Below are 15066 nucleotides of genomic sequence, written 5' to 3'. Positions count from 1 at the left end.
AAATGAAAGTTACTCAATCTCTCTGCACCACTTCCAATCAAATCCTAAAAGAAAAGGAAACAGACGGAAACTTTACCATTGAAAATGTTTATTAAAGGGTGCTACTGTATACTGTGCACATATTCAGAACATATAATTGACTCAAGAAATAAGCTTATTTTGAAAATGTCTGCACTGGCAAAAACCATAGACTGGCAAAAACTCAGGACAAAGCTCAAGGCAAGGGTGTGAAAGGACAACATATTTTTTAATATAAAGGAAATTACAACAAAACCATAATGTTCATATCAAGAGACATGATTAATGTACTGTATGAAAGGGGAAATGGTAACAGCTCTCATTAACAATGCTCATTAAAGAAAGAGATCTGTCTGTGGACACTAAACATTTAGCCCTAAGAGTCCATGTTGGAGCACAGCAAACTACAAAACCAACATCAATCTTGTGTACAAGAATTGACGAACACAGGCCACTCGATTCACAACATTACCCTAACCCTACCCCTCACACCAGATACTGACTGGTTTTCGGACCCCCCCCCCAGACCCCCCCAATAAAGCAAAACTGCACGTTTCAGAGTGGCCTTTTATTGTGGCCAGCCTAAGGCACACCTGTGCAATAATCATGCTGTCTAATCAGCATCTTGATATGCCACACCTGTGAGGTGGGATGGATTATCTCGGCAAAGGAGAAGTGCTCACTATCACAGATTTTTTCAGATTTGTGAACAATATTTGAGAGAAATGGTTATTTTGTGTATATAGAAAATGTTTTAGATCTTTGAGTTCATCTCATGAAAAATGGGAGCAAAAACAAAAGTGTTGCATTTATATTTTTGTTCAGTGTATAAATATCTTTGTAGGAGAAAAAACTAAAATAATTTAAGATATTTCCAGAAAACTGGATTGTCTTAAAATCCCAAAGTGCCTTTAAGAGTCACAGTCTTTAAGAAAATACATTTGTTACAAAGTAATTGACATAAAATGTTCCTACATAAAAGGGTATCAAAAAAAGTATCTTGGTAGCTGAAAATAACTAAAATATCAGAAAAAACCCACATAGTTTAACTGAACAAGTGTTAAAATAAAAAATGGGTATTAAAGAACCCCATTCCTTACAAAGTACTTCATATTATACCCTTTTGTTAAGTGTTGCATACATCAAAGTGTATCTAAAAGTATCTTAGTAACACAAGAAAAGATAAAATCACAAACTTGCCTTTTAGAGTCACAGTCTTTAAGAAAATAAAATGTGTTACAGAGTGATTGACATTCTACCGGTTGTAAAGTTTTCAGACAACAAACTGTATCTAAAAGTATCTTGGTAGCAGAAAAGAAAAAGCTAAAAGTTATCAAAAACGACATTGTTTAACTGGATTGTCTTACTTAAATCAAAAACTGCCATTAATACCTCATTCACACCAACGGTGTTTCGGGGCCGGTACGGAGCTGGAGCTTGAAAAGCACCGGGTTTTCCTCTTCACACCGCAGCCTCTTAGCTCCGGAATCCGGTTCGTTTCAAGCACCAAAAAATTGTCCGGCCAGAGCAAAAGCCCCACATACGTCACGCTTACGTCGAGGCGGGGGCAGGGGCAGGGGCGGGATCAACTCCTGAACAACAACAAGAAGCCCGTGTTTTATCCAGCTTGTACACAACGATGGGTAAACTTAACAAGCAGCAGTGGTCCACTGAAGAGACCAGCATACTGGGAATCTGGTCTTCCGAAGAGGTACAGAGGAAGCTGGAGCACAATCGGCCATTGTTGTTGTTGTCGGTGTCAGCTGTGAGGGGTTTCCACGCGGTTTGGCTTTATGAAACAGGCACGCAAACGGCTGGGTGATTCTCACGAAACCACCTTTGGTCATGTCTGTGAGGAATTGACAGACAAAATTACAAAAATAATCAAAATAATCAATTCTATATCAAACTGCATTGTGTATTGTATGTGGTACTATTGCTATTTTTGTAGTTGAGGTAGTAATTCATATTTTTTTCACAATTTTTCCATGCGTCCGGAGTTTATTTTTTTACATTTAACCCCAAAATATCACAATAAATCTGCACAATTTAATACATACATAAATACAAAAAATTGTTGAAATGGTACATTCTTACTGGTAATATAATTATTTTGGGTCTAAGATTTATGAATTAAAATATTTTTGGATTAATATGTGTGTCCGGAGCATGTGAAGTTCATTACCGATGCACTGCCTATTTGGCCCCATTACAATTCCTGTTTGTTTAAATTACCCATGATGCATTGCATGGAAGAGAAGATGCAAGATGGCTCCAAGGTAAGATGTCCTTTCAAGGTCAAGCTATAGATATGTTAAATATTCCATTTACTGACACCCCAGTGTACACTACTAACTGTCATTACTGTAATGGGGTATTATATAATGGTTTTTTTAAGTTATTGATTCCAAAATCAATAGAAAAGTAGCTTTTATAGAGCCAGAATGATAGTGCAAATATTTCTTTTGTAGCATCATGGCTATGCTAACTATTATGCTAGCTAGTGTTATTCATTACCGTAATGCTCTGCATTCATTACCATGTCATATAGGAGGCTGTTACGGTAATGAACAAAATTGTTGCGGTAATGAAAGAAATGTGTGCAGCTATGTATGGTGAGCTTTAACTATAAAGAAATAATTTATATATATTATTTGAATCTAATTTATTTAATGAATACTGAATCCCTCTTGAAATTAAGTTCAGAAAAGGTGGAAAGGAAAAGGGCAGCTTCCAAGGTGAGGGTGGTGAAGCACAGAGAGAAAGTGTACAGCAACCCAGAGCTGCTGGAAGAGTACAGAAGGAAGGAAAGAGAGAGGTTAGAATAGGACATCTTCACATTGTGTGTGAGAGAGAGAGTGAGTGAGAAAGAGGGAGAGACAGAGAAAGAGAGAGACTGAGAAAGAGAGAGACAGAGAGAGAGAGACTGAGCCAGTGTTTACGCCAGGGGGCCGTCTTGCCGTCATTGGATGCCCTTTTTCAGCTCGGAGCGCCCTCAACTTGAGCCGAGGCGGCCCAAAAAAAAAGATTTATCCGAGAGAAGATCGACAATTTTTATCGTTTAAATCAGGGGTTCCCAAAGTGTGAGGCGCGCCTCCCCTGGGGGGCGCCAGAGAGCTTCAAGGGAGGCGCAGCCGCCAGAAAAAAAAAAAAGAGAAACAGTGAAATCTAGCTAGTTAACTTCAGCTAACTTTATGCGAGCTGCAAAATATGGATAGATTTTTAGTGAAGTTACCTAAAGTGAGAGAGGAGACAGCGTCTGTCAGAAAACGAAGGAAGTATGACAATGATTATTTGAAGCTAGGATGTTCATGGACCGGTCCTGATGACACTCCACTGCCACAGTGTGTTATCTGCAACGAGGTGCTAGCTAATGACAGTATGAGACCATGTAAACTCCGGCGTCATATTGAGACGAAACACCCATGTTTGGTGACCAAGCCACAGGAGTTTTTTGACCGGAAGCTCAAGAAATTGCAGTCACAGAAAAATGTAATTGACACATTTAGCACTGTGAATACAAAGGCAACCGAAGCATCATACCGAGTGGCGTTACGGATAGCTAAGGCAGGTAAACCTCACAACATTGGTGAAACGTTACTCCTCCCTGCTGCTAAAGACATCTCCGTCTCAACTATTTATCTCCGAGTGCAACGTATGAGGAAGCTGCCATCCTTAACCTCAACATGTTTAAAACATAAAGATAAAGAGGTTTAAAAAAGCTATTGTTTAATGTTTTAAGGAGGTGACGCTCAGCCAATCAAAAAATAGAAAGGTAGCGAAAACAGAGCATTTTATGACATTTTCTCACCTTACATTTTCTCTTTGAAATGCAATTGAATACCCCTGCATTATAGCAACAACAACAATAATAATAGCAATAATAATTGGGAGGGGGGGCGCGGCTGTGATTATGTTCTCTTAGGGGAGGCTCACCTTCCCACACTTTGGGAACCCCTGGTTTAAATGACAAAAAGGAAAATGACATCCCTCTGTTGGAGGGGCAAAGGAGGCTGGTGGGATTTTTTTCGCCACCAGCAAAGCCGGTTCCTGTGACGGAAAAAAGTGTACTGCCAGCGAGCCTTGCCGTTGGCTCTCAGCCCGAGCCTGAGTTGCCGCCATCCTAGTCTCCGCCAGCATCCCCCGCCCATGCAGGTGCCTCCGGGGCCGGAGTTGTCGTCATCTAGCCTCCCACCCCATCCAGAGCCTACGTCATCTGACAATGTCACTTCTACACCCGTAAGCCACGAAGAGAAACCGGTCAGCCACAACAAAAGGAAGTTTGTCAGAACCTGGAAAATGAAGTTCCCGTGGTTGTGCTATAACAAACAAAGTCATAAAATGTATTGCACACTATGTGTAAGGGAAAAAAAGCACAACTTGTTCACCGCGGGGACGTCCAACTTCAGGGTGAAGACTATAGAGATGCACATAAAGGGGGTGGATCACAAAGCAGTGCTAGATGCACAGCATTTACGAAGAAACAACGTTCAAGTTGCCGTTAATCGAATGGTCTGTGCCAGATCAAAGGCGGTAATTGCGGCCAAGAGGAACGTGTATTACCTGGCAAAAGAACTGTTGCTGACACACAAAAACAAAAGCTTGAATGAACTGTGCATTCTGCAGGGATGTGAAACCTTGGCAGAACTGCGAGTTTCAGAGAACGCCCTCACAACGACATAGTGCAGGACATGCAGTGCGCCGTAATTTGCTGAAGGAGGATTTCATTGCAAAGTTAAATAACTCAACATTCAAGGGGCTCATGACTGACGAGTCCACGGACATTTAGGTGGAAAAGCTTCTTTGCACATATGTTAACCTAATAAATGACGGTGACTTAGAAACCCACTACTTGTGCAACACAAAGATAATGCATGCGACGCTGCTACCGTAACGCAAACCATTAAGGAGCAGTTGCAAAATTACAACATCGACCTGAACGACATAACTGGCGTCCGTACAGACGGGGCAGCGGTTATGACTGGAAGAGAAAATGGGTTCGTGGCGCACATAAGCTAAACTTGTGTGCCCAGCAGGCTGCTGTGGCGATACCATCCCTCCAGCGCTACCAGAGGACGGTGGGCAGCATCTATGGATACTTCTCCAACAGCAGCTCTCGGCAAGCACGGCTTAAAGAAATGCATGTCATCCTGGACACTGATGACGTTCAGCCTGCTGTAACCTCAACGATCAATGCGCTGTGAGCCATGCAGATTGGAGATGAAGGCGGGCGGCCTAAAATTCCAAGAATTCTTGGCCAACATTGCGGAAAAAAACGGCGAGATGTATTTTAAGGGAGAAAAGATAAAGGCCACCAGGGCGATGCGGCAGGCCGTGGATGGTGTAAGGCAGCGCTTCCTCGACACCCTCATCCAGAATATTGAAGATCGTTTCCCCGACATCGGCCTCTTTTCCGCTTTTCGCATATTTGACCCATGGTGTCTGCCACGGGACAACACTGAACGTGCGCGATTTGGACGCGATGAGCTGCAGACCATCCTGGATCACTTGTGCCCAGCGGGACGGGAACCTATCGTTGACACGGACACCTGCAGCGCAGAGTGGTCACCTTTTAAGGAGCTGGTCCATGCAAACTACAGCAAAAATTCCTTCCAGGAGTTGGTGAAGATCATGGCTACACAACATGCTGGCTTCCTACCTGAAACCACAAAGCTCCTGGCTGCAATCTCGGTCATTCCAATGAGCACGGTGCGGTGCGGACGTGGATTCAGCATTCAAAATCGCATAAAGACCAAGGGCAGGGCAAGAATAAAAGCAGAAAATCTCGACTGAATCTTTATTGAAGGACCACCCATTGAACAGTTTGACTTCTACAGAGCCCTGGAAAAGTTTAGAGTGGAAAAACACTGCCGCATTTTCCAAGGACCATGCAAGGAGCGGTGTCCCTGCCGGCAGCGGTGATTTTATACAGGTACATTATGTATCATGTAACAAACGTTACGTTACTATTGTCTATTGTGTGTGCAAAGAGACAGTATATAAAAGTAACGGTGCAATTCAAAATTGTGTGTGTGTGAATATATACGTAAAGCGAAAGTATTTATAAAGCAATAGTATATCTCTTCTCCATGTAAGGTCATTACCATAACAAAAGCTTTTCATTACCGACATGCTCTGTTCATTACCATAACACTTCCTTAATAAGTTAATATTTTGATAGGAATACGGAAAACCTTCAAATTTTTATTTTGTACAGGAAATGTTTGGTATGTCTGTTCATATTTTAAAATTGTCTTTTTTCAATAAATTGTACAATTTACACCACAGTAAAAGTCAATGTGTGGAACATAAAATTGTGTTACGGTAATGAAGTTAATAACTAAAATTATTATATTATTATTAGGGCCGGGACTTTAACGCGTTAATTAAGATTAATTAATTACACAAAAATTAACGCGTTTTAATCGCACTTATTTTTGCACCGCGGAACGTTTCTCACTGGATGAGTTTCAGGCGTACCGATTATACTGGATCACCAACTAACGTTCATGACTTCAGACAACAACAAACCACAGTGAACAACAGTGGGAAATGTTGTTTTGAAAAACGGACGGATGGAAGCGTTGATAAGAGCACGGTTGTGTGCAAATTATGCAAAAAGGAATTCGCATATCACCGCAGCACATCAAGCCTCAAGTATCACCTCAATGCAAAACATATAGCAGCTAGCGTGGACGTTAGCCTCTTTTATCGCGTTCACACCATACAGTCTATGGTTCACACCAAAAAGAGCCGGTACTAAAATTAGTTCATGAGAACCTTTTTACCCCCACGAAAGTCCCTGCTAGAGAGCAGAGAGCTGCTAGAGAGCAGGGACTTTCGTACGGCTCTCTTGTGAGAAAAGAGCTATATTTCTGATTGGCTGGGCGGATTGCAAACCACGCCCCGTAAAACTCCCAAAAAGTTTGGTGAAGCCGCCATTTTATTATCCTCGCATTAGCATTATTAGCATTAGCATTAGCCCAGCGCAGAAACGCAGAGAGACTAACTTATGGCAACACAAAATAAAACATGGGAGCGGTGGAGATGAGGAGGTGTCGGCGTTCTGGCGATTTACTCGGAAGGCTTCAGTAGAAGCTGCTGGGACTCCCAGCAGCTTCTACTGAAGCCAGTCCCCAACTCCGGGGACTTCCGGCCGGGGACTTTGGGCGGCAGTATACGCCGTGAAGTGGTTCACTGGCCTGCCAGTAAACCCAAAGCAGAAGAAGAAGAAGTGACGTCAGCGGCTTCATTTGTTCTCATGAACTAAGTTCTCATGAACCTTTGTGGGAAAAGTACTGCGGTGTGAATGCGCCTAATGGTATACTAAAATCCATGTGAAAAAAATTGCTTCTCACTGTTCTCAGGTCAAATATTTATATGCGATTAAAAATGCGATTAATTTCGATTAATTAATTACAAAGCCTCTAATTAATTAGATTAATTTTTTTAATCGAGTCCCGGCCCTAATTTATTATATATTTACCTGAATTATTACACTATGTGACTACTTGTGACTATTGACAGCAGCATACGTTAAAAAATAAAATGCCGAACATTTACTCAAATATTTAGTTATCATCAATTGAAAATGTGTTACGGTAATGAATTTATTTGGTCAATGACTCGTTAAAACTCTCTAAAAATGTGTTTTAAAACATATACAGAACTTTTCTTTTACTAGGGCTAGTTCATTTAGAACCTGGTTGATACTAATGAGAAAAATTATTTTCAAAATCTGCATCGAACTGTTTTGGCTCATGTTACACCAAGTTCGTGAGAATCACCCGGCTACGTCATGACGCAAACGATGACGCAATGACGCAGCACCAGAGCCTCCGCTAAACCGAAGAACCGGTTCTGAAGCTGAAAAGCTCTAGCACGGAGCTTGAACCGGAGTTGCGTTGGTATGAATGAGGTATAAGAGTCACATTCTTAACAATAGAACCGCCAGAGATTTTTTTATACCTAAAACCGCCACCGGGGTCAAATTGACCCAGCATTAGAATGCATTGATTTTCAAAGTAAAAGTATTGTTTTAAAAAGAAAAATGGTCCTGTTGTACTGGTATTTTGACAAGCAATTTTGTTAAATTGTTTCGTTTATTAACGGTACAACATAGGGTTTCGTGAGGCGGTTGTCGTTGTTGGGTGAAAAGCAAACGTGGGCGGGAGCGCGCTCCTTCACTACAGACTGTCGCTATCAATCTATCTCTCAATCTATCTCTCAATCTATAAGGAACTGCAGTAGGCAAAAGGCGTTGCTATAGCAACACGTCATGTTTGTTTACACGCAAAATCAATAGCGCGAAAAGGGGTGGGGTCAATACGACCCGCTTGGCCAACACACTCTCACTCCATAATCGTCCAGGAGCGACGTTTGTTCAGGGTCCCGTGGCGTGCAGTTGTGACGCTCCTAGACTCCTTCAGCTTCATAAAGGGACGCAAATAGCTTTCAACTGATTGCAATGTATTCCCATCTGCGGCGGGATTTGACGCTCATGGAAGCACGGCATTCGTTTGTGTCGGCTTCCCTTAAAGGGAATGTGAGCGTCCATTCCCATTGGATAACGGAGAATTGTACACCCGGAAGTAAGTATTCCCCTTACTGTCGATTGATTTTACAGTGATATCTGCTCTACTCATCAACTCAAAAATACCAGATTATCCTTGTTAATTACACAACATTGATTGGTTTAAATTGTGTGCAATGCTTTTGTATTTTTCCCATTCGATTCGGAGAAACAAATATTTTTTCAGAGTAAAGGATGGCAGAAGACACTACACTACCCAGAATCCCCAGCTATCGTTTAGGACTACACCATGTGCTCTGTTTGACAAGCCCCGTGATTAGTTCTCAAGCTCTGTGATTGGTTGACCTCCAACTGCAATTCCATTAATTCCAATGGCTGGCGTCTATGTCACGTGATCTTCAAATTTCTCCCTGCAGAAAAAAAAAACATGGCCGAACTTCGTTTTATTCTCGGTGGAAAATGCCTATTTTAAAGTTAGTTTGGCCATTAAAATGCGTTTTGATGTCATTTGATGCGAGAAATATGAGTTGTTATTTCAGATTATGTGTGCAGTTATGTGATCTTTAGTTAGCTAGTTATTACGAAGATTACTTCAGGAAATGGTGTCCATACAACGTTTTCATTGTTACCAAGGTGGTTGCTAGGGACGCTGCTATCGATATTATTTCTGTTATGTTGTGTAACTGTTTAATGGTGTTATCTTTATTGCTACCCCCTTCCCCGTCAATAGCCTATATAGTGTTGGTCCACAGCGCCCATTATTAGTTTAACAAAATCCGCATCTAAAATTGTGGCATAGATAGTTACGTTATTTTCCCCTGTGCAATTCCAGTCTCACATCTCACATCACATCGTCATTAACAAATACCGGAAACAGACCGAATACTTTATTCCGAGTGTGCTTGCTTTTCTCTTTGAAAGTCATCACATAACGGCATTGTAATATACGGTTCGGCTGCATTAAATATTACATATCTGCCGTAGTTCTCTATTTATAGAGCCCTGATGAGAAGACTTATAGACAAACATGAGGAACTGCCGCCAAAACTGAATACGTGACGTGGATCATAAATATATCAGCCATTAAACAACATCTTACATTTATTTTCACACAATACGTCTCCTTGCAGTATCAACACTAATTCGGCGGACTTTTATATTTGATCCAATTGGTAGATAGGCTGTATTTACACAGTGGCGAACCGTGTCTATCACAACTGGACCTTCTGTGGACACACACACATCCCCCCTCCGCGGCATTATAATGTCCGTCTTTTCACTGAATTGTCGTCTTGAAAAGGGTACTCACAACAATTCCGCAACAACTTCATCTTCACCTGTTGCACTTGCCATTTCAACGTTAAAAACAATAAAACAGCATGAATTGCTTCGTCGCATTCATTCTAGCTCCTCTGTCTCGAGCCAGTTAACTAGCGGACCTTAGTACCCTGGGCCTGGAACCGAGGGAAACTCTGAAAGAATACGCCCATTGGCTACAAATTAATATGATTGGTTGATCAAACTGTCAGTCCAAACGTACGCTCTCATTCAGTGCAACGGCCAGGGCATTCTATCAAGGATGTAAAATACCTTGGTTGAAGGATATTATAATTCTACCCAGACCCAGCACAAGATCTGATTGGTTGCTTTCTTTTCTAACACAAAACCACTGAAATGCGTAGTGCATGGTCCGAGAAGGACAAACAAATCAACGTAACACTAAAATTACAGATCAACAACACAGATACGATTCTCATTTATTCAATTTATATAAATTTTATTTATATAATTAAATCGATTTTTTGTTTGTTTTATCTGAGTGTTCTAGGGTATTCTCTGAATACCTTGAAGGCCCTGACGGTTCGCCACTGTTTTACACCATAAAGGTGCACAGCTGATATAAAGGGACACCTAGTGGTTAAAGCATGTTATTGAATTTCATTATTTTTATTATTAAATATTAATAGGATCCCTATAAAGTATATTCATTACTCGTTATTCTCTACTAATAGTTAATTAAAGACTGTATATAATGACTATTTTGCACATCCCTTTCAAGATTTCAAGATTTTCTAAGGTTTATTGACTTATCATATACACAAACGGTGTAGTTATGCAATGAATGAAAAACTTGGGTCGCAGGTTCCTCAATAGTGCATTACAAGACATCTATCAATCAGGGTTTCCGTTAGCCGGTAATTACCGGTTTTTAGCTGGTAAAATTTATTAAAAACCGGTAAATTCAAAACCTGCCGGTCAAAATGTCTGGTAATAATAAGGGACGCTTCGATAGATCGGCCGCCGGTCATTATCGGCCGATATTCACTCTTAATAGTTTGATCGGTGCCGATCAGGAGAGCTGGATCTGATCGATATGGACATAAACGCGAGTGAAGTATAACCGGACGCGAGAGAGAGAGATCAGATCAGCTGCTGAGTCTGACCGAGACACGCAGCTCTGCATAATCACCTGAAGCCCCGCCCACTGTTTAGCGAGCTGCAGGAGCTGCATGAGAAACTGACGGGCTGTCAGGAGAGAGAGGGAGGGAGGGAGGAAAAGAGAGGATCCGTTTCTCCCGTGTTATTATCCAAAGTTAATGTAAACTTTTGAATAATGTACTTCATCTACTACAAGTAGTTTCTTTGAATGTAATAATTATGTTGTTTGTTGTTTGTGGAATCATTTATTGAAAAATGAATCTGAATTTTTCGATCTGTTACGATTATAAACTGAGGCAATATAAAAATGAGCCCCGTTAACTGAGTTTTAAACATCAGCATATCTGCTCATAGTCCGGTAATTACCTGCTAACGGAAACTCTGCTACACAACTCTTATTATTATTATTGAAATATGACCGGTGATTTTCAAATGTGTCCGGTAAAATAAATTATGCCCGGACATTTGACCGGCGAGAAAAAATCCTAGCGGAAACCCTGCTATCAATATGTGTGTATACCTCCAGCAATGTTAACTATGTTGAAGCACTTATTTTAACTGATATTATACATATGTATTATACTCTTATAAGATGTATATAGATATTTCATCTCCGGCCTTGTCAGGTATTGAACAATCAATAAATAAAGAACACAGAATTATTAAATATAAAACACAGAATTTGTGTGATTATATTAAATGATATACAAATAAACACCACTGCATATTTACAACTGTTACACATGCTGATGTAACGCAAATGTTTCCAACTTGGGATCAATAAAGTATATCTTATCTTAAGATGATCGATGGCTACTGCCATATTTGCTAAATTTGCCTCTGAACCTTGACAAGTGCATGTTTCAGGCTTATCAATTAATGTAATGTGATGTAATTACATTATTACATTACATTGCATTTAGCTGACGCTTTTATCCAAAGCGACACTTACAATAAGTGCGTTCGACCAACAAAATACAAACTTGAAGAAAACAGAATCATATAAGTACATCAGGCTTCATAGAGCAAAAACATTTCAAGTGCTACTCAACTGGCTTTAGATAAGCCAGCCCTTTATTAGTATATAAGTGGTTTGTTAATAGTTGTATCACTCGAAGTGGAGTCGAAAGAGATGAATTTTCAGTCTGCGCCGGAAGGTGTGTAAGCTATCTACTGTCCTGATGTCAATGGGGAGCTCATTCCACCATTTTGGAGCCAGAATAGCAAACCCACGTGTTTTTGCTGATGGGAACTTGGGTCCCCTTCGCAGCGAGGGTGCAGCGAGCCGTTTGGTTGATGCAGAGTGGAGTGCACGTGCTGGGGTGTACGGTTTAACCATGTCCTGGATGTACGAAGGGCCAGATCCATTCGCAGCATGGTACGCAAGTACCATTGTCTTGAAGTGGATTCTAGCAGTTATCGGAAGCCAGTGAAGGCAGCGGAGGAGCGGCGTGGTGTGGGAGAATTTAGAAAGGTTGAAGACCAGGCGAGCAGCTGCATTCTGGATGAGCTGCAGAGGTCGGATGGCACATGCAGGTAGACCAGCCAGGAGGGAGTTGCAGTAGTCTAGGCGTGAGATGACGAGAGCCTGGACCAGAACCTGCGTCGCTTTCTGGGTCAGCTGGGGACGCGTCCTCCTGATGTTGTAAAGCGTGTATCTGCAGCAGCGGATTGTAGCAGCGATGTTTGCAGTGAAGGACAGGTTGTTATCTAGGGTCACACCCAGATTCCTTGCAGTCTGAGTCGGGGAAACAACAGAGGTGCCAATGTTGATTGTTAGGTCAAGAGTGGGACAATCTTTTGCCGGAAGGAAAAGCAGTTCAGTCTTGTCAAGGTTGAGCTTGAGGTGATGATCAGACATCCACTGAGAGATGTCAGCTAGACAAGCAGAGATGCGTGCGACGACCTGAGTCACTGAGCGGGGGAAGGACAGAATTAATTGGGTGTCGTCAGCGTAGCAGTGGTATGAAAAACCATGCGGGCTAATGACTGATCCGAGCGAGTTTGTGTACAAGGAGAAGAGGAGGGGACCAAGAACAGAGCCCTGAGGGACCCCTGTAGTTAATTGACAAGGGTCGGACTCGGACCCTCTCCAAGTAACCCTGTAGGTGCGGTCTTTGAGGTATGAGGTGAGGAGGGAAAGTGCAGAGCCTGAAACTCCAAGTTCTTATCAATTAATGTAATGTGATGTAATGTTATCAATTAACAACAGACGGGGTCACAAACATAAGACCAGCTGTTAAATAAAGCTCTTCTGACCTTAGCTGGCATGTGGGCATGGGCCGCCCCTCCCTACAGGCCAATCACGCAGGCTGCATGGGGCCCCGCCTTGCGCAGGGGGCCCCGCCCAGAGGGCCTCAGCTGCTGTGCCAACCCGGTATCACGGCAAGACGTGAACATGTGACAATTTACCATGCTAGGAGACGTGAAGATGTCACGATTTCGTCCCTTCAAACGTGACAGTTGCACGGTATTGTTAACCCATGTTAATCAGTGGAGAAATAACCGGAAATACCAAGCAAATGCTACCCCGACGAAATGATTTATTTTGTAATAGTCACACTCCATTACGCCGATTTTCTTGTTGCCCCAGCTGGTCGACACCTCTTTTAGCAGAAACAAAGGCTACATTAATGTATTAAATCGATGTGTGTGGATGTGGAACCGGAAACAGACATAGGCAAGATCCTCAGCTCGATGATTGGATGGTTTAGCCGCAATGCATGCTGGGATTTGGTGTTTATGTGATGTGAAATCTGAAAAGATTTTTTTTAAATAATACTTTATTCCGAGTGTGCTTGCTTTTCTCCTTGAAAGTCATCATATAACGGCATTGTAATACACGGTTCGGCTGCATTAAATATTACATATCTGCCGTAGTTCTCTATTTATAGAGCCCTGCTGAGAAGACTTCTAGACAAACAGGAGAACTGCCGCCAAAACTGAAAACGTGACGTGGATCATAAATATATCAGCAATTAAACAACATCTTACATTTCTTTTCACACAATACGTCTTCTTGCAGTATCAACACTAATTCGGCTGACTTTTATATTTGATCCAATTGGTAGATAGGCTGTATTTACACCATAACAGTGCAGAGCTGATAGAAAGGGACACCTGGTGGTTAAAGCACGTTATTGAATTGTATTATTTTATTATTAGATATTAATAGGAGGATGTGCAAAACAGACAAACTAATAAGGCTTAATTTAAACATTAAAGAGTACTTTAGGTTAAGGTCTTCTTTTGAATAAGAAAAAAGCTTTGGGGGTATAGAAGAAGAATATGGAGGGATGAAACCCTCTTTAATGGTCACACATGCAGAGCACACAGCACACACAGTGACATTTGTATCTACAGATAAATATTAAGCCTGACAAAGTACTCAATATATTGCTTTCCTGCAATGTTAACTATGTTGAAGCACTTATTTTAACTGATATTATACATATGTATTATACTCTTATAAGATGTATGTAGATAGTATAAGAAATGTGCAGAATGACAGTTTAATGGTGGAGGTATACACACATATTGATAGATGTCTTGTAATGCACTGTTGAGGAACCTGCGATCTTAGTTTTTCATTCATTGCATAACTACACCGTAGTTGTGTATAATATGATATGTCAATAAACCTTAGCTTAGAAAATCTTGAAATCTTGAAAGGGATGTGCAAACTAGTCATTATATACAGTCTTTAATTAACTATTAGTAGAGAATAACGAATAATGAATACTTTATAGGGATCCTATTAATATCTAATAATAAAATAATACAATTCAATAACGTGCTTTAACCACTAGGTGTCCCTTTATATCAGCTCTGCACCGTTATGGTGTAAATACAGCCTATCTACCAATTGGATCAAATATAAAAGTCAGCCGAATTAGTGTTGATACTGCAAGGAGACGTATTGTGTGAAAATAAATGTAAGATGTTGTTTAATTGCTTATATATTTATGATCCACGTCACGTATTCAGTTTTGGCGGCAGTTCTCCTGTTTGTCTAGATAGAAGTCTTCTCAGCAGGGCTCTATAAATAGAGAACTATGGCAGATATGTAATACTTA

Source organism: Gymnodraco acuticeps, unplaced genomic scaffold (assembly GCF_902827175.1).
Source record: "Gymnodraco acuticeps unplaced genomic scaffold, fGymAcu1.1, whole genome shotgun sequence".
NCBI classification, from domain to species: domain Eukaryota; kingdom Metazoa; phylum Chordata; class Actinopteri; order Perciformes; family Bathydraconidae; genus Gymnodraco; species Gymnodraco acuticeps.
The sequence above is the reverse complement of the archived record's forward strand: the minus strand, read 5'-3'. Positions refer to the sequence as shown.